The 26,556-nt window shown below is 41.1% G+C and overlaps 1 pseudogene; it reads left to right on the top strand.

The window, feature by feature from the left end:
* Positions 1-15,213, top strand: part of LOC134582584 (cholesterol 24-hydroxylase-like) — a 40,454-nt pseudogene extending 25,241 nt beyond the window's left edge.
* Positions 15,214-26,556: the final 11,343 nt, after the last annotated feature.

Here is a 26,556-nt window from a genome sequence, read left to right as displayed (position 1 = left end):
ACAAAGGCATTATAATTATAGACTAGTGGATTATCATTCTCCCATAAAGGATTGGCCCATCTCAAAGCTTTTTCAATGAGCAGAGTAATAATAAATCCAACCTTTGCTCTATCTGTAGGATAAGAGCGGGGTTGTAATTCGAAATGGATGCTAATCTGGTTTAGAAAGCCACGACACTTCTCCGGTGACCCGCCATAACGTACTGGTGGGGTAATACGGGAAGAAGCACCTACAGTGGCTACCTCTAGACCTGAGACTGCAGGAGAGATAGAAGGAGTACGTGTCTCCTCAGGTGGATTACTAGCACGAGACAAAAGTGCCTGTAGTGCCAAAGCCATCTGATCCATCCTATGTTCCATGGCGTCAAACCTGGGATCCGAAGAACCAAGCTGACTGTTTGTACCTGCAGGATCCATTGGCCCTGTCGTAATGTCAGGATCGGGACAGGGATCCAACACGCAGAGTACAAAGAGTGGAAAGGTACGTATACCGGGCCTTAGAATGGCCGGACTAACGTACCGAGAGTAAAGAATAGTCAGAGACAAGCCGAGGTCGAGGGAACGAGAAGACAGATAAGCGAGAGACAAGCCGGGTCAAGGGATAACAGAGAAGCAGGGTAGTACAACGAGCCGAGTCAAAACCAATAGAGCAAACTAGAATACCAGAGCACTGAGTGACTAGACAAGCTAGAACCACGACAGGGCAATGAGCTGAAGTAAGGAGTAAGCTTAAATACCCTGGCTCTGGATGGAAATCACGCCTCTGACAAGTACCGATTGGATATCGGACACTTGAGTGACAGATTGTTCGTGCTAGCGTCATGACGTCACGTATTGAGCGTCCTGCTAGAAAAGGACGTGGATTCCTCGCGGCCGGTGTTTAAGTGACTGGATGAACCGCGAGGAACGGAGGAAACAGCTCGCCTGGACGGATACACCACCAAGTCTCTACCTCCCTTAGAGGTAGAGGCCTCAGGTACCCTGACACATTGACCATAAATGGGGGGTTATACTGCTAACTTACGTGCAAATTTCCACATACATGCAGCACTGGGGTGTTGGTGGAGATATGCACCACCTTGCATGCAAAAAAGAATGAATATTTCTAGGATAAAAGAATATCCTAGAAAGGAGAAGATATTTTGTAACATCACTGCTTACATTAATTTTGTTATGTCATGTATATTAACCAGAAAAACATTACATAGTTTCCTATAACAATATGTTCCTGGTCTGATAATACATGTTGCAGCAGTCCTCTTAATCAGCATTTTAAGTAAACAACCTAATTTTTATTTATTTTTTTTGTTTAAAAAGTTTATTCCATGAAAGCAATCCTTTATTCAAGATGTTCAAAAAAGTGCCCGGCTTCTCCGTCAGACTGGGAGAGAATGTATAGAGAAAAGACAGAAGGCAATGCAGAATGGGGATAACATTCCAGAAGATATATTGACTCAGATACTCCGGGCAGCAGGTGCAACACATATGTCACGTTAGTCAGTTGCATTGTTAGAAAATTAAAAATTATGTTTTCTGGTCTAATTCTAGAAGTCAAAACATCAAAAAGGAATTAGCTGTATATGTGAAGCAAATGAAAACATTGTTTTCCTTTGGAAAATGAAATAAAAGAGTGAATCGTGGTGAATTTAAATGAATCCTTAAAGAATGTGCCTTCCCCCTCCACCCCCCCCCCCAAAAAAAAAAAACTATTTAAAAAAACAATATTTAGTAAATAAGTCCCCCAATGGAAGCATACATTTATTCCTGCATGTTATATTTGGGGGTATATCTAGAAACAGCTTTCAAAAGCTGCAAACCTGCTGTCTGCAGCCTTTGCAAGCCCTCCCCTTTTTCCTGAACACAGATGTTTAGTCTTTGTTTAGTCTTTTAGTCTTTGTTTAGTCCACTCCTTCCAGAAAAACAATCACAATTCATTATTAGTTTCACTGAATTTATGCTGAAACACAATTATTTTGAATTTAATGGAAAGTTCTTCATACAGAAAAAGGGAACCACGATGGGGGCGAGTTTCGCTCCTTCCTACGCAAATTTATTTATGGGCCATTGGGAACAAGAAATGATCTTTGCGGAACCACATTGGATGGAGCGGCTCGCCCTGTATCGAAGATTTATCGATGACATTCTAATTGTCTGGAGGGGTGATTGGAATGATATAGACAACTTTATGACCTACATTAACAACAACAGATGGGGTCTTTCTTTCACGCATAAGAAACACAGGTCCACAATTGATTTTCTAGACCTAACTCTTACAGGTCTTGGGAACAGAATCATTACCAAAACTTTCCAAAAGAGTGTGGATGTGAACGGTTACTTACATGCCAATAGCTAGCATCATCCCACATGGATACATAACATCCCCCTGGGACAATTCATCAGAATCAGACGGAACTGTTCGTTTCTGTCTGATTATGAAAGAGAATCCTTTGTTCTATGTCAACGTTTCGTTGAAAAGTCCTATCCATCGCACAAGATACTTAATGCTTATCTGAAAGGGCATAATTATGGTGATACTTCCACCCTTGGGAATCATGTTATGGATCTTCCCAGCCCTAAGCAATCCCTCGTAAGTGCATATTACGAGCAGAAATCACACACAGATGAGCACTATATGATTCTCAAACTTTTGGACAATGTTCAAGTCCCGAAATGTAAGACAGCTAATTTTAACATCAGCACTAAGGAAGTGGGTAAGGGTACAACACCTATCTTTACAACTTCTTTTAGTAAAGCGTTTGATGACATCATTGAGATTTTTTATAAGTATTGGCCCATTTTGATGAAAGATCCTTGGCTATCTTTTTGTATTTCGGATTCTCCAAGAGTTACATTCAGGAAGGCACCTAGCTTGAAGAACATTCTAGCACTCTCCAAATTGCAACACCACAAAGAGAGAAAAACGATACTGACAAAAGAGGGTTTCACAAGTAAACGCTGTGGTCACACTAAATGCTTGACATGTGGGTATATTTGGCATTCTACCTCGAGTTTCAGCCCCTTTAATAGCTCTGAATACTTTTTTGTTCAATCGGATATCAGCTGTAACACCTCCTTTGTAGTATATTTGTTAATTTGTCCCTGTGATCGGCAGTATGTGGGCCAAACAACAAGACCCTTGAAATGCAGGTTCCGTGAACACAGAATAGCCATAATTCGTAATAATTGCAAATCTTCAGTAGCTCGACACTTTTCTACTTTTCACGATAATAATCCTTCTGGCATTAGGTTATTGGGCCTAACGCATATTCCCCCATTCCAGGATATGGCTAAAAGGAAGAGGGAACTTATTAAATGCGAATCCATGTGGATTTTTAGGTTGAATACCATGACACCCAACGGCCTGAATGAGGAGTTAGATTTGTTCTAAGGGCTCTATTATTAGTTTTTTCTGTTCATTCACATTTGTATACTTTTATGCTGGTTCTGTGGTTTTGGGTCCTGATCAGATGTTTCTGTGCAAATATTATGGGGTATATACCATAAGCACTTGCGATTGTAGATCGCGCTCTAAACCCCTATACACAAATAATGTTTGCCCCTATAAATAATATGGGTTCTGTATTATAGTCATTTATTGCTGTAATTTTTGGCCCTTTTCGAAAAGGTAGAAAAAATTTTTTTTTAGGGGCTTATACCTTTCTTCTGTGTCTTCTATGAAGAGTCAGATTTATTCTAAGGTTTCTATCATCCGGTTCGTCTGTTTATTTATATCTGCATATTTCTATGTCGGTTCTTTGGTTTGGTACAGATATTTTTGTGTAAATATCATGAGATATATTACATACTATAAGCACTGGTGATTCTAGATCGCTCTTTAAGCTTATTAACATTTATATACACGAACAGTATCTGTCCCTTTAAATAACATGGGTTCTGTATTATAGGTGTTTATTGTTACATTTTTGCCTTTTATAAAAAATATATGTGTGTATATAGATGTTTCAGGGGTTTACTCTTTTCCTCTGTGTGCTCTATGGGTAGCTTTACTTATTATTTTCGTTGTTATTTTTATTCAATTTTATTTGTTTACTTGTTCTATACTTAATAGCTAATTGATGGGTGTATTTAAAGTTCGAACTGTGGCTGTTTCTGCATCTTGAGAAAGTCCCGTGGGCGGGACGAAACGCGTCGATAAGCCACAGCTGTTAGCCCGACACCCTGATCAGCTGTTGCAGGAGGAGGTCGGGTGCAGGAATCCCCGTGAGTGCCAACTTGAAGCGTGTTTTGCTGTTGGCCCGTCTTCGTACACCGCGGTCTTTTTTGAAGGCACCGACCGTGGTGCAACGTGTTTTCCGTTGGAGTGCCTTTTCTACTTACCGCGGTCTTTTTAGAAGATACCGACCGCGGTTCAGCACTACACACCTCACACGTCGGACTTCGTCCTGCTCCCTAGTATTCCTCTTGCTTACACCTCGGTGGGGGCCCCCACCGAGGTAAGGTACTTTTATTGAGTTCTCTCATTTATATTTTGTTTCATTTTTATATCATTGTGCGTTTTTTACATATCTAGATAGCTATATTATACCATATATTATATTAATTTAATCAATTATAGATCTATCTAGCTATCTATTGATTTACCATTTAGTAATAAATATATTTATATTTGTATAAATTTTGGTTATTTTTACAGTTTATTTAGGAGCGCACATGCATTCTATATCGTGAGCTTACACTCAAATTAAGTCGCTTGTATATGTATGTTGCTGCCCACTTAACTTTTTTGATATTAATTACACAGTGTTCTTTGATCTGTTATTTGCCATGGAACACACCAATCAAAGGCTTCTCATTTAGAAGCCTCTGTGATGGAGCCACAAGCTTATGTGCACACACAAGTGATTGCGGCTTTTCTGTGCTTCTCACAGCCATATTCACACACCCAATATACAGCTCTCAGTCTCACCCCTACACACAACATTCAGACTTTCCTACAAACATACAATACTCAGCAAACACAAATCACTCACAGAACAGAGCCCATGACTCTAGAAAAGGGGCCCAATCTGACATTCTGCCCAGAGCACTTGAGAATCTTAATTCCACTCTGACAAGCCCTTAGTACAGTAGTACATTACAAGGGTAATATTATGGTCAAATGAAAGTTAGGCAGAGGTTAAAATACATTTAGGTCTTGGGGGTGGGGCCGGGATCTGAAGCTGAGCGGACGCCATAACTGCGGGCTCCCACCTTGACATTCACAATCTGCAAATATCCTGGAAAATACCCGACATCCGAACCTCAGCACACTGGAACTGTGATCAGGTCCACACACCGAACCGGCAGCTGCCTTTCAGGTACACTCCGAAGTCTGGAAGCACAAAACGCAGGCCTAAGGCCTACCACGCGCCGAGCATCCACGGCCTTGAGCAGCTACTCGGCGGCACCTACACACAAGGTGATTCCGACCCAGAAAATGACTACTACCCATACCTACAGGAGGCTCCCGAACCTATGAGGAAACGCACACAGAAAACCCACACGGGTTCCTCCATGGCACAAGACATTGGCGCCTTGTTACAGCGGCAGGCCCAACCTAAGATTACCGCCACTGCCCAGATGCCGTCCCACTCACCGTCCCACTCCTCAACCCAAACAGACCTGGCACTCACAATGCCGGTAACAAACGCAACACCAGGAGTCACTAATTTTGACACCAAGCAAGATCTCCAAAACTGGGTAAAGGACATATAAAAAACACTGGCTGTGGATGTGGGGCGCCTGAAAACTGACATACACAATGTCACAGAGCGCGTCCAAACGACAGAAAAAGACATCTCGGATATCCAAACCGCGATGGCAAACATGCAAAACGCCGTGCAACAACTACAAGCCTCGCAGCAAAACCTAACGCTGCAACTGGTTTTGTCAGAGTCTATACAGATGTTTAAGTTGCAATTGGATAAATACTTGCAAAAACATAACATACAGGGATACAATTTCTAATTAGTGGGGTAATAGCTGCTTGATCGAAGGAGACATCTGACTGCTATTTTGGGGTCAAGAAGGAATTTTTTCCTAGTTTGTTGCAAAATTGAAAGCGCTTCAGACTGGGTTTTTTGCCTTCTTTTGGATCAACAGCAAAAGCATATGTGAGGAAGGCTGAACTTGATGGACGCAAGTCTCTTTTCAGCTATGTAACTATTTAACTATGTAACTACGTAACTGTCTACCCAGGAAGACCGGGCCAGGCGAAACCACGTAAAAGTCCGGGGCATACCTGCAGATATCCAGGCCGACGAACTGCCGCACTACATTCGCAGACTCCTAGCCACCATCCTGCCGCCGGCAGTAAATCGTTTAAATTTGGGATGGACAGCATATACAGACTCCCAGTGACGTCCAGGACACCTAATACACCCACTAGGGATGTCATACTACGATGCGCCTCCACCAGCGATAAAACCCAAATCCTGGCTGCAACCAGAGGTAAAACTCCCCTTACATTTGAAACGGCCCAGTTGTCGTTCTACCAGGACTTAACTACAATGGCGCAGGACACTGTCGCAACTCACAAGTCACCTACGCACCCTTGGGGTGTCATATCGATGGGGACCACAAAGATCCTTGCTAGTCCCCCACAATGATATCACCCACAAGATAACATTGGATGGAGAGGCACCCGCGCTTCTAGCGAAACTCGGACTACCAGACCTACCTGCCAACTTACCACGAGAGTCCCAGCATGGGATGGGAGATCCAGCCACCAGCATGCCGTTCACCCCACGAGAAAAGACGCCACCAAGCTCACAACCCTGACAACAGCAGACGGCACGACCACAGAGGCCACTGCTACCGGGCCGAAGTTGCTAACATACAAAGTGCACTTGCAAACCTTTCAGCACACTGTTTTAGCCATCGACATGGACCTTGGGACTTATTGATTTAAGTTATTTTTCTGTTTAAATGTTATGCCTGAAATTGCTGTTTTGACAGGTACAGGGCGGGGAACACAGCCACGCCACCGCGGCTCCAGGCCCGCAGACTTAGCCGACACACCGACACTCTCCCCCCCCCCCCCGCCGCCCCTTGGTTAGGGGGAACACACCAACAAAGACCACCCCTCACCACAATGGGTCTCAATACCTACCTAAGGTATAACACCCTGCGCTACACACAAAACTAGAGATAATCTTTAGCCCTACTTGCTCTCACACTAACGCTACATGACCATAACTAGATATGTAGGGAATACACGTATCCAAACGTAACCACATGCGACCGCCACACCCTGACTACTAATTTTGTTGACCACAAATAGTGCAGACCCTCGACTCCTAAGCAACCTAACATGCACTTCAATAGTTGACCTTCATGCTCTGGTGACTCATCAGCATAATAGGCAACGATAGATGGTCTGACTAGCTAGTCTATGTTTAATGAATATGCTGCACTGGAACCGAGGCGTCTCACCTAAGCCTGTATAGTTTATGTTAACCGTTGTAAGTCTTCAAGCTACTCAATATGTCTAACCTACTGCAGCTACCTGCTCTATAGAATTTACTGTAATAGACGTCTCTACCTAGCCTGCTTCCGTTTATAAAAATTGTGCTGTTAATGACTGCCATGCAAATGTCAATTCCCTGTTGTTTCCATGGCTTGTATCAGCTGTCATGGCGATACACGCATGTATGTAACCGTAAGCACTACAAAAATAAAGAATTAAAAAAAAAAATACATTTAGGTCTTTAAAAGGGCAGAATTGCATTTTCACTAACTTGATGATAAACTTCAGAAGAACCTAGAGGTGACTATATTTCTTTGCAGAGTGCAGGCTGAAGTCAATAAAGTGATTGGATCAAAGAGATATATTGAGCATGACGACCTCCGAAAACTGTGTTATTTATCCCAGGTACTTTAAATATATTGATTTTGAGATTAATAATTTGGATTATGACATGCCTGATTATAACTGGTGGGAGGGAAAATAAAAAAGGAAAAACATTTGAGCACAGTGTCCATTCTCAGAAAATTATTAATTTGCAAAAGGTAGCTATAGACTATACAGGTGATACTCGAAAAATTAGAATATCGCGAAAAAGTTAATTTATTTCAGTAATGCAACGTAAAAGGAGAAACTAATATAGGAGATAGACGCATTACATGCAAAGCAAGATAGTTCAAGCCGTGATTTGTCATAAGTGCGATGATTATGGCTTACAGCTCAAGAAAACCCCAAATCCACCATCTCAGTAAATCACAATATTACATGCAATCAATAAAACAAGAAGTGTACATAGCACAATACCGGACCTCTGAAAAGTAGAAGCATGCATATGGACTCAGTACTTGGTTTGGGCCCCTTTTGCAGCAATTACTGCCTCAATGCGGCGTGGCATGGAAGCTATCAGCCTGTGGAACTGCTGAGGTATTATGAAAGACCAGGATGCTTATATAGCGGCCTTCAGCTCTTCTGCATTGTTCGGTCTCATGTCTCTCATCATTCTCTTGGCAATGCCCCATAGATTCTCTGTGGGGTTCAGGTCAGGTGGGTTTGCTAGCCAATCAAGCACAGTAATCCCACGGTCATTGAACCAGGCTTTGGTGCTTTTGGCAGTGTGGGCAGGTGCCAAGTCCTGCTGGAAAATGAAGTCAGCATCCCCATAAAGCTCATCTGCGGAAGGAAGCATGAAGTGCTCCAAAATCTCCTGGTAGATGGCTGCATTGACCCTGGACTTAATGAAGCACAGTGGACCAACACCAGCAGATGACATGGCTCCCCAAATCAACATAGACTGTGAAAACTTCACACTCGACTTCAAGCATCTTGCAGTGTGTGCTTCCAGACTCTGGGTCCTTGGTTTCCAAATGAGATGCAAAAGTTGCTCTCATCAGAAAAGAGGACTTTGGACCACTGAGCAACAGACCAGGTCTGTTTTTCTTTAGCCCAGGTAAGACGCTTCTGACGTTGTTTGTTGTTTAGGAGCGACCTGACAAGAGGAATGCGACATCTGAAGCCCATGTCCAGGATCCAGGATGTGTGTGGTGGCTCTTGATGCACTGACTCGAGCCTCAGTCCACTCCTTGTGAAAGTCCCACAACACTTTTTTTTTTTTTTTTTAATTCTTTATTTTTGTTGTGCTTGAAGGTTACATTTATGCTTGCACTGCCCCAATAGCGGTAGCAAGCGAATCCGCATACATCGTTTAACAGTACAGGGCAGTTAATAAATCAGCACATTTTGTTTTTGTAGCAGTAATATATGATAAGACATACGCTTAATAATTATTACACTTGAAAAGCATTCTAAGCAGATATGTAGCATGGTCAGACGTGAAAACAGATAAGTATTTTTGAGAGTGTAAGACATTGGCATAGCCGGTCTGATATTGCTCTTGCAGTACTTGGTACAGGGTTAAATATAACACATGAGACCTAATTGCTAGGCAGAGAACTATGCACTTAAAAACTTAGGGTAGACGTTTCCTGCTAGGTCAGATAGCATACATATAAATTGCTTAGGTAAGATGTGGTAGGCTGCAAGGCTTAGGTTACATGCTAGGTGAACAGATTGTATATTGTATATTAAGGACCACTGCGGTCGAGCTAACAACAGATCAGAGACTAATGTCTGTGGGAGACCATGTTGACGTGGTCAGGTGAGAGCCGCATCAGGGATCAAGAGATGGCTGCTGGTGATGTTAGTGATGTCTGGGTCCGTGGCTGTAAGTGGTGTCCCAGCCGGCAGCCGCCGCCAGTCTCTTGTCATATGTGCCTCTGTGGTGACATGAGGTGTCCTGAGGTAGTCGCTGGAGACTTAAAGTCCGAGTAGGGTTTGGAGAGCTGAGTCGGTGTGGCAAGGCAGAACTACAGTTCTTGGCGGGTATTACTGGGTTCCGGTTGCTCAGTAATATTGTTAGGACTTCCCCTTCACGATTGTGAGGCATGTCGGCAGGTTTCCTGGCTGTCTAAGGTTGCCTAGCTTCCCCCCTGCTGAGCTTTCCCTCTTAAGGGTTAACAGGCTGCTTACCGCTGGGCTGCTTTGTGGGTTTTGCAGGCTGGTGAGCTTCTCTCCTCTGGGGCTTCATGAGGCAGGGGCCGTTGGTGTTGGGCTCCACGCTGCCGCCATCTTAGAGGGCTGATCTGAGGAGTGCTGTGCCTCTCCTTCTCCATTCCTCCTGAGCTCTCCGCAGTGGGGGCCAGGATAACCCCCCCGGCCCACAGGGGGGGGGGAAACAGGACCGGCAGGCGTGTCAGGGTTTCGGCGTGTGGCAGCTGCAAAGGGAGACAGGGCAGCGGCCGTCCACCCCGCTCCCTTCTCGGGTAGGCCGCAGTCTCCGAAGCTTCATGCAGCCCCCTAGGGTCCTAAAGCTCCCGATCTCGGGGTCTGCCACCTTGTCCACCGCCGTGTGTAAGTTTCTTGGGCTCTTTGCAGATATTATAGCTGCAGGATTCGCCTAAGAGGCCAGGTTTATCCGGAGCCTCTCCTGCATGCGACCGGCCCCGCCCCCAGTCCCCAACACTTTTGAATTGCCTTTTCCTGACAATCCTCTCCAGGCTGCGGTCATCCCTGCTGCTTGTGCACATTTTTCTTCCACACTTTTCCCTTCCACATAACTTTCTATTAATGTGCTTTGATACAGCACTTTGGGAACATCCAACTTCCTTCGCAATTACCTTTTGAGACTTTCCCTCCTTATGAAGGGTGTCAATGATGGTTTTCTGCACAACCAGGTCACCAGTCTTCCCCATGATTGAGATTCCTACTGAACCAGACTGAGAGACCATTTAAAGGCTCATAAACCCCTTGCAGGTGTCATGGCTTACTTAGCTGATTAGGGTGGGACACTGTGAGCCTAGAATATTGCACCTTTTCACAAAATTCTAATTTACTGAGATTGTGGATTTGGGGTTTTCATGAGCTGTAAGCCATAGTCCTCACACTTATGACAAATCACGACTTGAATTATCTTGCTTTGCATGTAATGCGTCTATCTCATATATTAGTTTTCCCTTTTATGTTGCATTACTGAAATAAATGAACTTTTTCACAATATTCTAATTTTTCGAGTATCACCTGTTGATTGTCAAACTTTGACTTACTAACAAGGTTCTCTATTGATCCCTATTGACAAGTATAGACAAGGATAGAATAATGTATTACCAACTTTAATGTGCTTAGGGCTACTTAGGCAACTCTAATACATGAAATAACCTGTTTACCTGAAAATAAGACATCCTCCGAAAATAATCCCTAGCTTATTTTTGGGGGATGCTCATAATATAAGCCCTACCCCAAAAATAAGCCATAATCGCCAATCACTAGTTCACTAATCTATGTTCATGGAGATTTCCCCGAATGTAGATTCGCAGGATTCCATTCGTGAGTAAGCTAATCTATGTTCAGAGACATTTACCCAAACATAGATTTGAGGGATTAAATGAATTCCCCCAACGTAGACATGCTTTCTAGCGCATGCTTTAAACCTTTTTTCCCCGAAATAAGACATCCCCCGAAAATAAGCCCTAGGTTTTTTTTGGGGGGGGGGGGGGGGGGGGGGAATTAATATAAGATCTGGTTTTATTATCAGGGAAACATGGTAGCATAACCAATTGTTCAATTAGCAAGTTGAGTTCTATCTCCAATCTGAACTCCTCACATGTGACTAATTACAGTATTATTATTGTAAAAATGCTCACTAAAATGCTACTACAAAATTATTTTATTCAAATGTAAATATACAACATTTACAATGTATGCAAAAGCAAGATATGCATAAAAACAAAGAAAAAAAGATCAAAACATCATTCATTTTAATAATTTTTTTTTTTTTTTAAAACGCATGTAGCTGACAAATATGAGAAAGGTCCCTTGAGAAATATGGGGAAAGACAGCAACCAAAAAAAAGTTAGTGTAACGTTTTGGTGCGGTACTTGGATCTTCAAATGGTTGGTTGAGTTTTTTTGTTTTTTTTGTTTTTTTTGTGTGATTTATTTGGATATTATTTTGATCACCGCTTTCAAGGACTCAGATCGAGATCCTCAAACATATGAATTATGTTCCTGCAGGTCTTGAAGGAAGCTCTACGTTTATACCCCACAGCACCGGGCACATCTCGAGCGATAAAAAAAGAAATCATTATAGAACGAGTGAGAATTCTTCCTAACGTAACTGCAGTGGTATGTTCTTCAACTGATATTTTTTTTATTTTCTATTTATTATATTTTTATTAAAAGATTTGTCAAGCAGAGTACACTGTTAATGCGACATACAGAGAGATGATTGCAGCTCATTGGAGTATTATAAAATTACATTCACATTGACACAAGTAAAACACGGCATTGTGTGCTATAAAATAGACATTTAGTTACATTCCTAGAGTTCTAGGTTTCAACTGATATTTTATGTTATATATACTATAATAACAATAATAATAATATCCATATATAAATAACATAAAAATATATATCAATAAACGTGTTAGAATATCAAATGCAATAAAAATTGTTTGCTTGGATTTACTGAGAATATGTCAAAAAAAGATCTCAAATAGAAAAGTTAGTGTGTATAATAAAAACCTTGTCATACAATATAAAATATAGGTTATGAAAGTAAAGATGTTTAAGGACACTAAGCACCATAAACGTTACATTCCACAGTAGTGATTATGGTGCTAACAGTCTACTCACACTTTCCTCTGGTTCTACACCACATTGTTTTCAAGCAATTTAACACAAGGATTCCCTAGTACCCTTGGCTAGGCCCTTCAGTTTCTGGACTGATAACCAATGAATACTTTCCAAATTCAGACATAACTGACCGTGCAAATGTGGAAGTGTAACGGGTAAGTATGTGGGCACCAAGGGGGGTCCTTAATTTTTGTCAAAGGAAATATTTAAATGCAAGAATGATCTTGTGAGTAATACACAGTGGTTTAATCTCTGAATAATAAAATAAGGTTTGCAGCTGTTAAAATTTTTCTGAAGCATCGGGTTTAGAACAATACAATAATTTTATGTTTGTAAATCTCTATTCTTTTTAAACACTGATTTCTTCATTAGTCTAATAACACGTTTGCTTTCTCTGTATGCAGTTTAATTCATACGTCATGGGAAGGATGGATCAATTTTACCAGGATCCTCTCACCTTCATCCCGGAGAGATTCAGCCCTGATTCTGCCAAGTAAGAGATGCCATTCTCAGGGGCACACTTTGCTCTCCTATAGGTAATTTATATACGATTTATACTTTTATGTTACATATAAATGTGCAGCATATGACTTTCATGTTAATATACTACATATTTATTTTATGTATTTCTTTCCTTTTCTTATATCCACAGGCCGTATTTGACCTATTTTCCATTTTCACTGGGTCCACGGTCTTGCATTGGACAAGTGTTTGCGCTGGTAATTTAGATGGATTTTGGATATAAGTATCTATTATAACACACGATGAACTATCTACTGGCCAAAATAGCAGAGTTTGAAAAATATCTGCAATTTAGTGCATAGTTTATAGAGTTTATAAACATATTTAGACATTAAGCCAAATTATATATATATCGTGAGCTTGGATATATTCTTCAGTTGTAATATTAGCTCAGTGACTCATTGTCATGCTCCTGAGCAGGTCAGAGAGGAGACGATTGCAAGGGTTATTGGTTAAAACTTTGTCGTATTAGACATAACAAATTTACTGAAAATAAAGAATAAAGGGCAGTCTGCCACAAACAGGATACTTTGTGAGAAAAAAAAGGGTTTAGGCAAAATGCCACAAACAAGATCTTTAGAAAGTAAATGAAAAAAAAGTATTTTGTATACAAGCAGGCTTGAAGTTATACCAAGTAGTTAAGGATTTCCAGGATACTTTGCAATGCAGCTAGTTATAGGTAAATACCTATTAGGATAAGGCAATGCGGAGTTCCAGAGGTTGAAACTGGTAGGTATATTCCAAAATAATATAATGCAGGGTGCTTACAAGATCATGTAGTGATGCAGCAATTGAAGTAGTTAAGATTCTTCAATGAAGGCGAAACGCCACAAATCAGGATTCTTGGAAGCTGATAAGGAAAGTCTTTCGGTAAGATGTAATTCAGGCAAATTCAGGATGAAGTAATGCAGGTTAGTGCCTTTCAGTATGAGGAAATGCAGATGAGTACAGGATGAGGCACTGCAGGTAAGTTCTCTACAGAATGAAATCATTTAGATAAAATACAGGATATTACCAGGAACAGAGATTCTTTATCAGAGCATAGACTTCAATGTCAAGACCCTGTTGTGTGCCGGGAGTAGACTTATCAAGCCTCCTAATTAGTTAATCCAGGTGAGGTTATTAAGGTGAGTCAATAGATTAGTGGCTATGAGGAGAAAATCATGAAGTTCATTTAACCCCTTAATGACACATGACATGTGTGACATTTCATGATTCCCTTTTATTCCAGAAGTTTGGTCCTTAAGGGGTTAAGGGCCAGTAATAAACGAAAAAGTCTTACATGTCAGTTTTGAAACTTGACACGCATTCTGCAATTAAAACATAATGCAAAAGAAATTCTGAAAAACACCTTTATTCAACTACTCCTTGTGTCATCGGGATGCCCTAAAGGGGAATGCCAAGATTGACACTTGCATCACTGGCAATGCACAAAATGGGTTGTGTGATCAGAAATGGGACAAAGCAACCCAGAGAAGAGGCATTACTTATATTCCTTCACATTGTTTGTACAATGACAACAAAATTGCTGTGCTTATTACAGTAATTTTTCAGACTGCAGATATGCATTTGTTGAATATAGCAGATATGTCATCATAATATTAATAATTCTGATAAGTAACACTTCCTCTTTAATATTGAATGCTCTCAGCCAACGTAAGATATATGTACGTGGATGTCTAGATTGATAGATTTTGTTTTTCATATAGATGGTATCCCAAGTGGTGATTGCAAAGTTAGTCCAGAGATTCGATTTCGAGTTGGTTAAAGGCAGAGTTTTAACCTTTTAGACACCGGGATCCTCCGATTGAGGGATGGGATCATTTGCAGATTGGAATCCTCATTGACTTGGACATAAAGAAGAACATTAATTCTTTTTTACAGTGTCAAAAACTTGTGTTGCTCACCATTAATGCTAGATTCTATTATAAGAGATAACTCGGTAGTGCAATCCCATTGTAGGATAAATCAGTCTAATGTATTATATGTGTTTCTAAGTTAAATATCTACATATGAATCAAAGCGGCTCTGTCACACCCCCTCTCCCCCCCTCCAAAAAAAAAAAGAGTATTTGATAAAGATAAAAACTTTATGAAATGCTCACACTGATTGTGTTGGAATTTCACTGAAATAATAGTAGGGACTATTTTGTCTTAGTATATTCCCTACAATCAACACAATTTTACAAAATGTGGAGTTAGCGCTGTTAAGTTTTGCCATTTTCCCCCAGTCGCCACTAGAAACTTCTGTAGTGAAAAATACATTATTTATGGAGGATTCCACAATATTGCGGAGACCTCTGTAGACATCATTGTTTGTACAATTATGCATGCAGGAGAGAACAACGCTGACATAGGTTCCTGGCAATGAAGCCGCATTTGCTGAAGAGGATTGGCAGGAAGACCATGGAGGCGACCACGAGGGACAACTTCTCCTTCAACCCGTGGTCACCGGAACCCAAGCAGAGTAGTCACTGTTGGGGGTGTTTGAAAGTATGCATTGACCCATATTCACATATGCATTCACACATTTCTGCTGTTAATTCTAAAGAAATTTTATAAAACACAATTTAAAGTGATTTTTCTATCTTGCCATAGAATGGGAAAAATTGCTTCTTTATCTAAAAAAATCAGTTAGCTGTAAGTCTACATTATAATTATAATAAACTTGAATATTCTATTTTCAAAAACTGCATCCAAATATTATATAGAAAACTGTACAGAATCTGATAAAAAATAACCTCTATAGGAAGAGTATTCCATATTTTTATATTAGTACAGTATCTTATCCTTTGCACTAGGAAAAAAATCTCTTCTCTTCAAATCTAAATAGGTAACCTTTTGTTCATTGTACAGTCCCATTAATGAGCAGGTTACCAGAGTACAGTTTGTACTAGCGCTGTATATATTAGTATAACACCTAACCACCCTTTCCCCTGCAACTCCTTGTAAATCCTCAAAATGCAGACATTCAACAAAAACATTTTAATACCTTCTCTTACTTTCTACACTTCTACTCCTGGCAGCTGGCGATGTCTCTCCAAACCCTGGTCCTGCCTCTACCCTTGTGTCCACCCTAGAAACCTCTCCAATCTTATATCCATCCCATGTAACTCTCCCTTTAAGTCCTGCTTCCATTCTGCCATCTGGAATGCACGCTCTGTGTGCAACATAACTAAATCTACTCCCATCCATGATGTATTCCTTGCACGCTCCCTTAGCTGGCTTGCTTTAACTGAAACTTGTCTCTCTCTCTTTCTGACACAGCTACCCCTGCCTCATTATCCTATGGTGGTCTACACTTTTGCACACAACCCAAGACCGTCTGACAGTAAAGGTGGTGGTGTAGGGTTTCTCCCTTCCCCTCACTGCTCCTTCAAAACTCTACCCCCCCCCCCCATTCTCTTTTTCTCTCCTCCTTTCAAATTCACTCGATACGCTTATTCAAATCCTTCTCTGCTAACATTGCGTTATTTATCGCCCCCTGGTTTCCCTCTCCTCTTCCTTGACATCTTCGCTGCCTGGCTACCGTACTTCCTCTCCTCTAACATACCATCCCTAATTCTTGGGGACTTCAATATTCCCATTAACCCACCCCTGACCTCAGCAGCCTCTAAACTACTTTCAATTACTTCCTCCCTTGGGCTATCAAAGTGGGCTAATTCTCCCACCCATGTAGCTGGCAATACCCTCAACCTCATTTTCTCTTATGTCTAATATCTCCAACACTCCATTTCCACTCTCTGACCACCACCTCTTATCATTTGCTCTCAAGTACCCTCTCACCCAACAACCTAGGCCTAACCCCCCTCAACTCAGGAGGAACCTTAATTCTATTGACCTCCAGCAGCTGTCAGCTGATATTGATTCGCAACTCCTATCCATCCCTTCCCTCTCCTGTCCCTCACTGGCCATCTCCACATATAACACTACCCTCACCTCTGCCTTGAACGCTGCAGCCCCGCTCCAAACATGCACTTCGTGCAGGACACACCCCAAACCATGGCATACTAAATCAACACGCTACCTGCAAAGATGCTCCCGTTGTGCTGAACGCTCCTGGAGGAAGTCTCGCACCCAGTCAGACTTTCTCCATTATAGATTCATATTTTGTTCATACAACGCAGCCCTCGCCAAACAGTCATACTTTTCCTCTCTCATTAGTTCATGCTCCCGCAATCCCAGGCGTCTCTTTGACACCTTTAACTCTCTTATTCACTCTGCTGTGGCCACCCCTCAAACTAACCTTACAGCCGAGAGCTTTGTATGCTACTTTACCGACAAGACTGAACAGCTAAGTAAATAATCTCCCCACCCTTCCTTTCTCTTTCTCAAACGCACGTAGATAATGCCTTTCCTACCTTTCAAACTTTGTCCCTGGCTACTGAACAAGAGGTGGCTGTGCTTCTCTTTTCCTCTCGAGCCACCACTTGCCCACTTGATCCTGTCCCATCTCACCTAATCAGATCTGTCTCCCCTCGTCTTGTGCCTTCCTTAACACACATCTTCAACTGCTCTCTCTCTTCTGGAGTTGTCCTGCTAACCTTAAACATGCTACTGTAGTACCTATCCTGAAAAAAACATCCCTCGACCCATCCACCCCCCTCTAACTGTCGTCCCATATCCCTGCTCCCTTTTTCCTCAAAACTTCTGGAAAGACTTGTCTTTACCTGTATGTCTCACTTCCTTAATTCCAACTCTCTCATTAACCCTCTTCAATCTGGCTTCCGTCCCCGCCACTCTACTGAGACTGCTCTTATCAAAGTTACTAATGACCTAATCTAATACTTCTTGACCTCTCTTCTGCCTTTGACACCATTGATCATGCTCTCCTTCTTCAAACTCTTTAATCACTATGTGACACTGTCCTCTCTTGGTTTTCCTCCTATCTCTCCCAACACTCATTCAGTATCTCCTTTTCTAATAATACCTCCTCCATTCATCATGTCTCTGTTGGAGTACCCCAAGGCTCTCTCCTTGGTGCCCTTCTATTTTCTCTTTATACTGCCTCTCTTGGCAAATTTATTACCTCATTTGGATTCCAGTACCACCTGTACGCTGATGACACCCAGCTATTTCTCTCCTCCCCAGACCTCTCCCCTGCCGTCCTGCAACATGTCACTGCTTGCCTTTCTTCCATCTCTGACTGGATATCCTCCTGCTTTCTGAAACTCAATCTCTCTAAAACTGAACTCCTTGTCTTTCCTCCTCCTAATATTGATCATCTTCTTTAGCTCTCCCTTTAAGTCAGTGGTATCCACATCAGTCCATCCTTGCAAGCGCGCTGTCTTGGTGTCATATTTGATTCTAGCCTCACCTTTCCAGCATGTGAGCAAATCCTGTAGATTCCATCTTAAAAACATAGCCCGCATCCACCCCTTTCTTATGCTCGAAGGTACCAAAGAACTTGTCCATGCTCTACAAATGCTCGCAGTTTAGGGAATAAGATCCATGAACTTGTGGCAATAATGGCAACTGATAGTGTAGATTTAGTCGCTGTTACTGAGACATGGTATAATGAAAAAAATGACTGGGACATAGCAATACCAGGGTACTCTTTATATAGAAAAGACAGGGAAGGCAAGAAAGGGGGAGGGGTGGCCCTGTATGTGAAGGATAGCATAAAATCTAGCCTAATAAAGGTTAGTGAGACGAACATAGAGTCCATTTGGGTTACGTTAGAATTTGGTAATCACACAGTAATTCGTGTAGGTGTGATTTATAGGCCCCCAGGACAAATTGAAGAGTTAGATAATCTACTAGTTGAAGAAATAGCTAAAATGACAATGAAGGGGGAAGTTATCATCATGGGTGACTTTAATCTTCCTGATATGAATTGGAAAACAAAAATAGCTACTTGTGCCAGAAGCACACATATTCTAAACTCCCTACTGGGATTGTCTCTAAAACAAGTCGTTGAGGAGCCAACTCGTAAAGAGGCCATACTAGATTTAGTGTTAACAAATGGAGATTTGGTATCAGATATTACTGTAGGTGAAAGTTTAGGATCCAGTGATCATCAGTCAGTGTGGTTTAATATAAGAACAGTGACTGAGTCACACCACACAAAAACAAAAGTTTTAGACTTTAGAAAAACAGACTTTTCTAAAATTAGAATATGTGTAAAGGAGTCATTATCAGACTGGAGCAACTTAAATGGAGTCCAAAAGAAATGGGATTATTTAAAAGCTGCACTACTGAAGGCAACAGAAAATTGCATTAGGCTTGTCAGTAAAAGCAAAAAATTCAAGAAACCACTGTGGTACTCCGCAGATGTGGCCAAAATAGTAAAAAACTAAAAGTTAGCATTTAGTAATTATAAAAAAAACCAGAGTGAGGAAGACAGAATGACCTATAAGATTAGGCAGAAAGAGGCTAAGCAAGTTATAAGAGCTTCCAAATCACACACAGAAGAGAAAATAGCCCAGTCAGTAAAAAAGGGGGACAAAACTTTTTTTAGATACATAAATGGGAAAAGAAAAGTAAAACAAGGATTAGTTAGATTAAAAACAAAAGAAGGAAGGTATGTAGATGAGGATAAAGGTCTAGCTGACTGCCTCAATGAATATTTTTGTTCGGTATTTACAGCTGAAAATGAAGGAAAGGGACCTCTGTTAAAAAAAAGGATAAATGAGTCATTTATTACACGCGAGTTTACAGAGGAAGAGGTTCTATTTCAACTGTCAAAAGTAAAGACAAATAAGTCAATGGGACCTGATGGAATACACCCAAAGCTATTAAAAGAGCTTAGTGGTGTACTAGCAAAACCATTAACAGATTTATTTAACCAATCATTGTTAACAGGAGTAGTCCCAGAAGATTGGAAGTTAGCGAATGTTGTGCCCATTCACAAGAAAGGTAATAGGGAGGAGTCGGGCAACTATAGGCCAGTAAGCCTTACTTCAGTAGTGGGAAAAGTGATGGAAACCATGTTAAAGGATAGGATTGTTGAACATCTAAAAACACATGGATTTCAAGATCAGAGACAACATGGGTTTACTTCAGGGAGATCATGCCAAACTAATCTTATTGATTTTTTTGATTGGGTAACTAAAATTATAGATCAGGGTGGTGCAGTAGACATTGCTTACCTAGATTTCAGTAAGGCTTTTGACACTGTTGCACATAGAAGGCTTATCAATAAACTGCAATCTTTGAGTTTGGATTCCAATATTGTTGAATGGGTAAGGCAGTGGCTAAGTGACAGGCAACAGAGGGTTGTAGTCAATGGAGTATATTCGAAGCTTGGGCTTGTCACCAGTGGGGTACCTCAGGGATCTGTACTTGGACTCTTTAATATTTTTATTAGTGATATTGCAGAAGGTCTTGATGGTAAGGTGTGTCTTTTTGCGGATGATACTAAGATATGTAACAGGGTTGATGTTCCAGGAGGGATAAGCCAAATGGCAAATTATTTAGGTAAACTAGAAAAATGGTCAGAGTTGTGGCAACTGACATTTAATGTGGATAAGTGCAAGATAATGCATCTTGGACGTAAAAACCCAAGGGCAGAGTACAGAATATTTGATAGAGTCCTAACCTCAACATCTGAGGAAAGGGATTTAGGGGTGATTATTTCTGAGGACTTAAAGGTAGGCAGACAATGTAATAGAGCAGCAGGAAATGCTAGCAGAATGCTTGGTTGTATAGGGAGAGGTATTAGCAGTAGAAAGAGGGAAGTGCTCATGCCATTGTACAGAACACTGGTGAGACCTCACTTGGAGTACTGTACACAGTACTGGAGACCATATCTTCAGACGGATATTGATACCTTAGAGAGAGTTCAAAGAAGGGCTACTAAACTGGTTCATGGATTGCAGGATAAAACTTACCAGGAAAGGTTAAAGGATCTTAACATGTATAGCTTGGTGGAAAGACGAGACAGGGGGGATATGATAGAAACATTTAAATACATAAAGGGAATCAACACAGTAAAGGAGGAGACTATATTTAAAAGAAGAAAAACTACCACAACAAGAGGACATAGTCTAAAATTAGAGGGACAAAGGTTTAAAAATAATATCAGGAAGTATTACTTTACTGAGAGGGTAGTGGATGCATGGAATAGCCTTCCAGCTGAAGTGGTAGAGGTTAACACAGTAAAGGAGTTTAAGCATGCGTGGGATAGGCATAAGGCTATCCTAACTATAAGATAATGCCAGGGACTAATGAAAGTATTTAGAAAACTGGGCAGACTAGATGGGCCGAATGGTTCTTATCTGCCGTCACATTCTATGTTTCTATGTTTCTCTAGTAATTTCCCGCATGGATTATTGTAACCCTCTCCTAATTGGTCTTCCCAAAAAACATATTGCCCTGTTACAGTCTGTAATAAATGCTGCCGCCAGACTGATTTTCCTCTCTAGTCGGTCCTCTCACACCTCACCCCTTTGTCAGTCCTTACATTGGATTCCTGTACCCTATAGGAGTCAATTCAAAATGCTAAGCCATAGCTATAAAGCATTGACCAATTCTAACCCTTCTTATATCTCTTCACAGATCCATAGGTATGCCCCTTCTCGATCTCTCCGCTCTGCCCGTGACCTTCTCCTGTTCACTACTCGCACCCGTACAGTCAACTCACACTTGCAGGACTTCTCGTGGGTGGCTCACTTCCTATGGAACAGCCTGCCTACCGCCATCAGACTCCCCCCTAGTCTAGTCTAGTCTTCAATCGTTTAAGAAGTGCCTTAAAACCCATCTTTTTAGGAAAGCTTATGGCCTCCCAGAGTAACTTCTACCTCACATACCTGTTTCTTGCTCTCTCCTCCAGCTCTGCTTCACTCCCACCTATTTTGATTGCTATTCCCTGTCCTAATATGTTTTTCACCCCACCTGCTCGTTTGAGCAGGGTCCTCTTAAACCTATCATTCCAGTAGGTTTTCTTGTAATTGTCCTATCTTATAATATTGTAAAGTGCTCAGGAATCTGTTGGCTCTATATAAATGGCAATAATAATAATAATAATTTAGCAAAAAGATCTTGCAAAGTGAAAAGTTGCTTTTTGAACAGTCTTTCAAAGTTATTCAATTAGTCCATAATTCTGGTGTATTTCCAAATTTTCCAGTAGATCCCGGTATGTAAGACAAAAGGAAATTGAAAAATATGGTTAATTTTTTTTTATTTTATTAGAACATTTTCGTTATTTAATACCGTGCTTAAAAACAATCATTTGAATGCAGACCTTATTCGATGTGCTCAGCATCCCAAGTATTCGTCAGTTATATCTGCTCCAATGCCGACTTTGACGATGTCTCGTGTGGGCTGGATGCCAGCGGTGGGAGTCAAGGTGAGATCTTACCATTCATTTATAAAGAGCTAAAATGATATTTATGTCCTGTGAATCAATATGCTTGGCAATACCTTATTGGTCTTGGCATCTGCAGACTGACATTGCACATTCTTGTCCAGTCTATTATATTTAACCCCTTAAGGATAGAGTCAATTATTCATGTTCTGAACCAAAACAAAAACATTTGAAATGGGTTTTACTATTTAACACAGTAGATGGTGGTATGTTGCCACCAGCTACTGGCTTTTTTCAGAATTACACTTAGTGTAATTATGAATGGACCTGTTCCTACCTGATTATATAGAGATCGGTTCTGTGCATCTGGTAAAGCTCAGTATTGGGCCCAATTATCTGGGGGCATACCTTGGAGGGTCTCTCCGAAGCTGCCTGCACCACAGAAAATAAATAGAGATTTTTGCACTATTTTATACATTATTTCTTAATTTCCTCATTTTTGAGTGTTCTATTTTCTTGAAGATTTTTCCCCTTATAGGTGTTGCGCGGATGGTCATTGAGAGATATCCTAGTTTAGGGTACCTCTTTCATTCTGTCTTTCTCAAATGAGATAGGTCTAAAGAAACTAAAACCAAAGAACAAATCACAACTCAATATATTTCTCTTAACCTTTGGTGCTGCAGTCACGTGGTACCCAGGTGATCGCATAAACGACCAAACAAAAAAACACAATAAAAAATTCAAATGTACTGACATATAATATAATAATGTTGGCATTTATGGTTCCCTCAATGAACTGTAGCTCCCCAGGGCCAGCAGCACTCATGCAGGCCCAGACCATGACACTCCCACCACCATGCTTGACTGTAGGAAAGACACGTTTGTTTTTGTACTCCTCACCTGGTAGCCACCACACTGTTTACACTGTTATACAGGCTGTACACCTACTACTTTACATTGTAGCAGAGTGTCGTTTCTTCAGTGTTGTCACATGAAAAGATATAAAATATTTACAAAAATGTGAGGGGTGTACTCACTTTTGTGAGATACTGAATATCGGCATGAAAGCCAAAACATGTGACACATATTGTGGGTGCTTCATACTTGCCTGATCGCTAAGCCTATACTGAGGTGTCTTTACACCAGTTCATAAAGAGAGGCTATATTGGTCTCATATGTTGATTTAGATAAGCAAGAAGATCCAAACAATATATTACCTTCCACACCCTGAAAAAGGTCTGCTTATGTGCTAAATTGCACAGATAACAGAAATTAATGCCACGTGCCTTGATAGGACAAGTGTCTTTGTGAACTTAAAGTCAGGTTTTAAACACGTCATATACCTTCAGTTACCCAGATAAGCTGTCTCTTACCAAGGATATTGGCCTCTTCTCTGTCTTCAGGACTGTGGTATTCAGTCAGACTTTATGCAGCCAGGATATTTATTAGCAGCACTCTTGTCTATGCTCTAGTAATTTCCCACATGGATTATTGTAACCCTCTCCTAATTGGTCTTCCCAGAAACCGTATTGCCCCGCTACAGTCTGTAATGAATGCTGCCGCCAGACTGATTTTCCTCTCTAGTCGGTCCTCTCACACCTCACCCCTCTGTCAGTCCTTACATTGGCGTCCTGTATCCTATAGGAGTCAATTCAAAGTGCTAACCCTTACCCATAAAGCACTGAACAATTCTAGCCCCTCTTATATCTCTTCACAGATCCATAGGTATGCCCCTTCTCTGTCTGTCCGCTCGGCCTGTGACCTTCGGTGCAGTAACTTAAAGGAGTATGGCCACAGACAACACTGAGATTAAGAAATGCCAACTCACATTTATGGGAGCTATAACCAGCTCAAGTTAAAACAGCATACAGTGGTATTTAAACTCCCCACATGTAGGATATTCCTCTCACAAGATTTTCAGTGCAGGTTATATGAAATAAAAACACAAGAGAAGGCCCATAGTGCTCTCTATATTAAAAAAGTGCTGGATAAAATAAGAGATGTACTTACAATTTACAGAGCAGACAAACCGCTCTGTGTAAAGTGCCTGGGTGGTACGATCCCCACCATGGATTCTTTGGATGGTATAAAAGCTTCAGATGTTTAGGATATGCCAGGTAAAAAAAAAAACAAGGATAAATATAAAGTATTTACAATAGTCCGAAAAAATACTTTTATTTAGATTAAAGCACAACGCGTTTCGCCACAAAGGGCTTCTTCGAGTGTACATCACTTTGTGGCGAAACGCATGGGGTTTTAATCTAAATAAAAGTATTTTTTCGGATTATTTTAAATTCTTTTATATTTATCCCTTTTTTTTTTAGTTAGTGTTCCGGAGGATTGGAGGAGGGCAGATGTGGTTCGTATATTCAAAAAGGGTTCAAAATCCTTGCCTGGAAATTATAGACATGTGAACTTAACTTCTGTGGCTCGGAAAATATTTGAAAGGTTATTAATGGATAATATTCAAGAATTCCTTGAGAAGAACATGGTTATCAGCATGGTTTTATGAAGCACAGGTCATGTCAAACTAACTTGATTGCGTTCTACAAAGAAGTAAGTAGAAGTATAGATCAGGGTGTTGCAGTGGATGTGATCTATTTGGATTTTGCCAAGGCATTTGATACAGTTCCACAGTGTTCAAATTCAAGGAAATTGGTCTAGATGAAAATGCTTGTTCTTGGGTAGAACATTGGCTTAAAAATAGAGTACAAAGAGTTGTCATTAATGGTAAATTTTCAAGCTGGACAGAGGTGGCAAGTGGTGTCCTCAGGGTTCTGTTCTCGGACCCCTTCTATTTAACATGTTTATAGATGATCTTGAAAAAAGCATTGAAAGTCATGTTTCAGTGTTTGCAGATGACACAAAACTCTGTAAAATAATACAATGTGAGCAAGATATTACTTTGCTGCAGAGGGATTTAGATAGACTGGGGGACTGGGCACTCGAATGGCAGGTGAAATTTAATGTTGGAAAATGCAAAGTTATGCATGTGGCAAAACTAGCCACTTAAAACTGTATTGATATTAATGTATTGCTGTTACTTTAAGCATGAAGAACCAAGCGTATACATATTGCTGTATTTTAACCGAACAAGAGCATTCGTATGCTGGCGGCATGAAGCCACCAGCATTCATACAGTAGTTCCACGAACAGTGAATTTCAACACTGTTCGTGAAACGAACAAACTACCGAATGGGAGACCACACACAGGAGGTCGTGTGGCTCCTATTAAAGATTGCAACATTGTTTCCATCGGTAATTAGCGAGATTCAGGGTGGCCGCCGTTTGGCTACCGACCACGCGGCGGTCGGCCATCTTGGATCCTTTGTTAGCCCAGTGGTATTTGGTCGTTGAGCGCCTGGAACTAAAATCGGCTACTCGACGGCACAAATACCGCTGGACTTCCAAGCCGTTCGGGAGCCCCGGTCCTTCGGTAGTTTGTTCCCCTAATGTCAATCGGTACTCTGAATGTAACTTGAAAATAATGTGTGTTTCGTGCGGCGTTCAGTTAGTTATGCTGGGATCTGAGCGGTACTTTCACGAAATGTGCGCTCAAACCCCAGCTATCTACCGAATGTCCATTCGTTTAAATAAAGTGAACAATATAAAAGTTATGCATTTTCATGTGAAATATTGGTTCTGCTGCACAGAGGGACAATCCACTTAACTGTATATTCTAGTGGGAGTATCTCTCTCGTACAGCAGTGCATGATGGGAGAAATGTCCAGGTTGTTAAGTTCCCCATGTAGTCCCCTACTGTACAACCCCTGTAATGTCAGTAGGGAAACCCCTTGCATGGGGAATCCCATAAATACTGTGACCTGTGATTAAAAGCTCAGTTGACTTCCAGCCTATGTGTCGTCTAGTTCTTGGGAAGGAAGGGTTCTTACAACGCTACCGGGATTATTGTATGCTGTATTTATTTACCTGGATTATTTTATGCTGTTCCGGTTACCCAGCGGAGATACCGTGGATTATACTACCTCTCCGCTACAATGCACTTCGGCGTAAAGAATACACAAGCAACGTATACCCTTAATGGAAGCGAATTAGGGATAACAACACACGGAAAGGACTTGGGAATTGTTATAGACTACAAACAATGTGCAATGTCAATCAGCAGTGGCTAAGGCCA

The sequence above is a fragment of the Pelobates fuscus genome, chromosome 13, assembly GCF_036172605.1.
Source record: "Pelobates fuscus isolate aPelFus1 chromosome 13, aPelFus1.pri, whole genome shotgun sequence".
Lineage (NCBI taxonomy): Eukaryota > Metazoa > Chordata > Amphibia > Anura > Pelobatidae > Pelobates > Pelobates fuscus.
The sequence above is the reverse complement of the archived record's forward strand: the minus strand, read 5'-3'. Positions and strand labels throughout refer to the sequence as shown.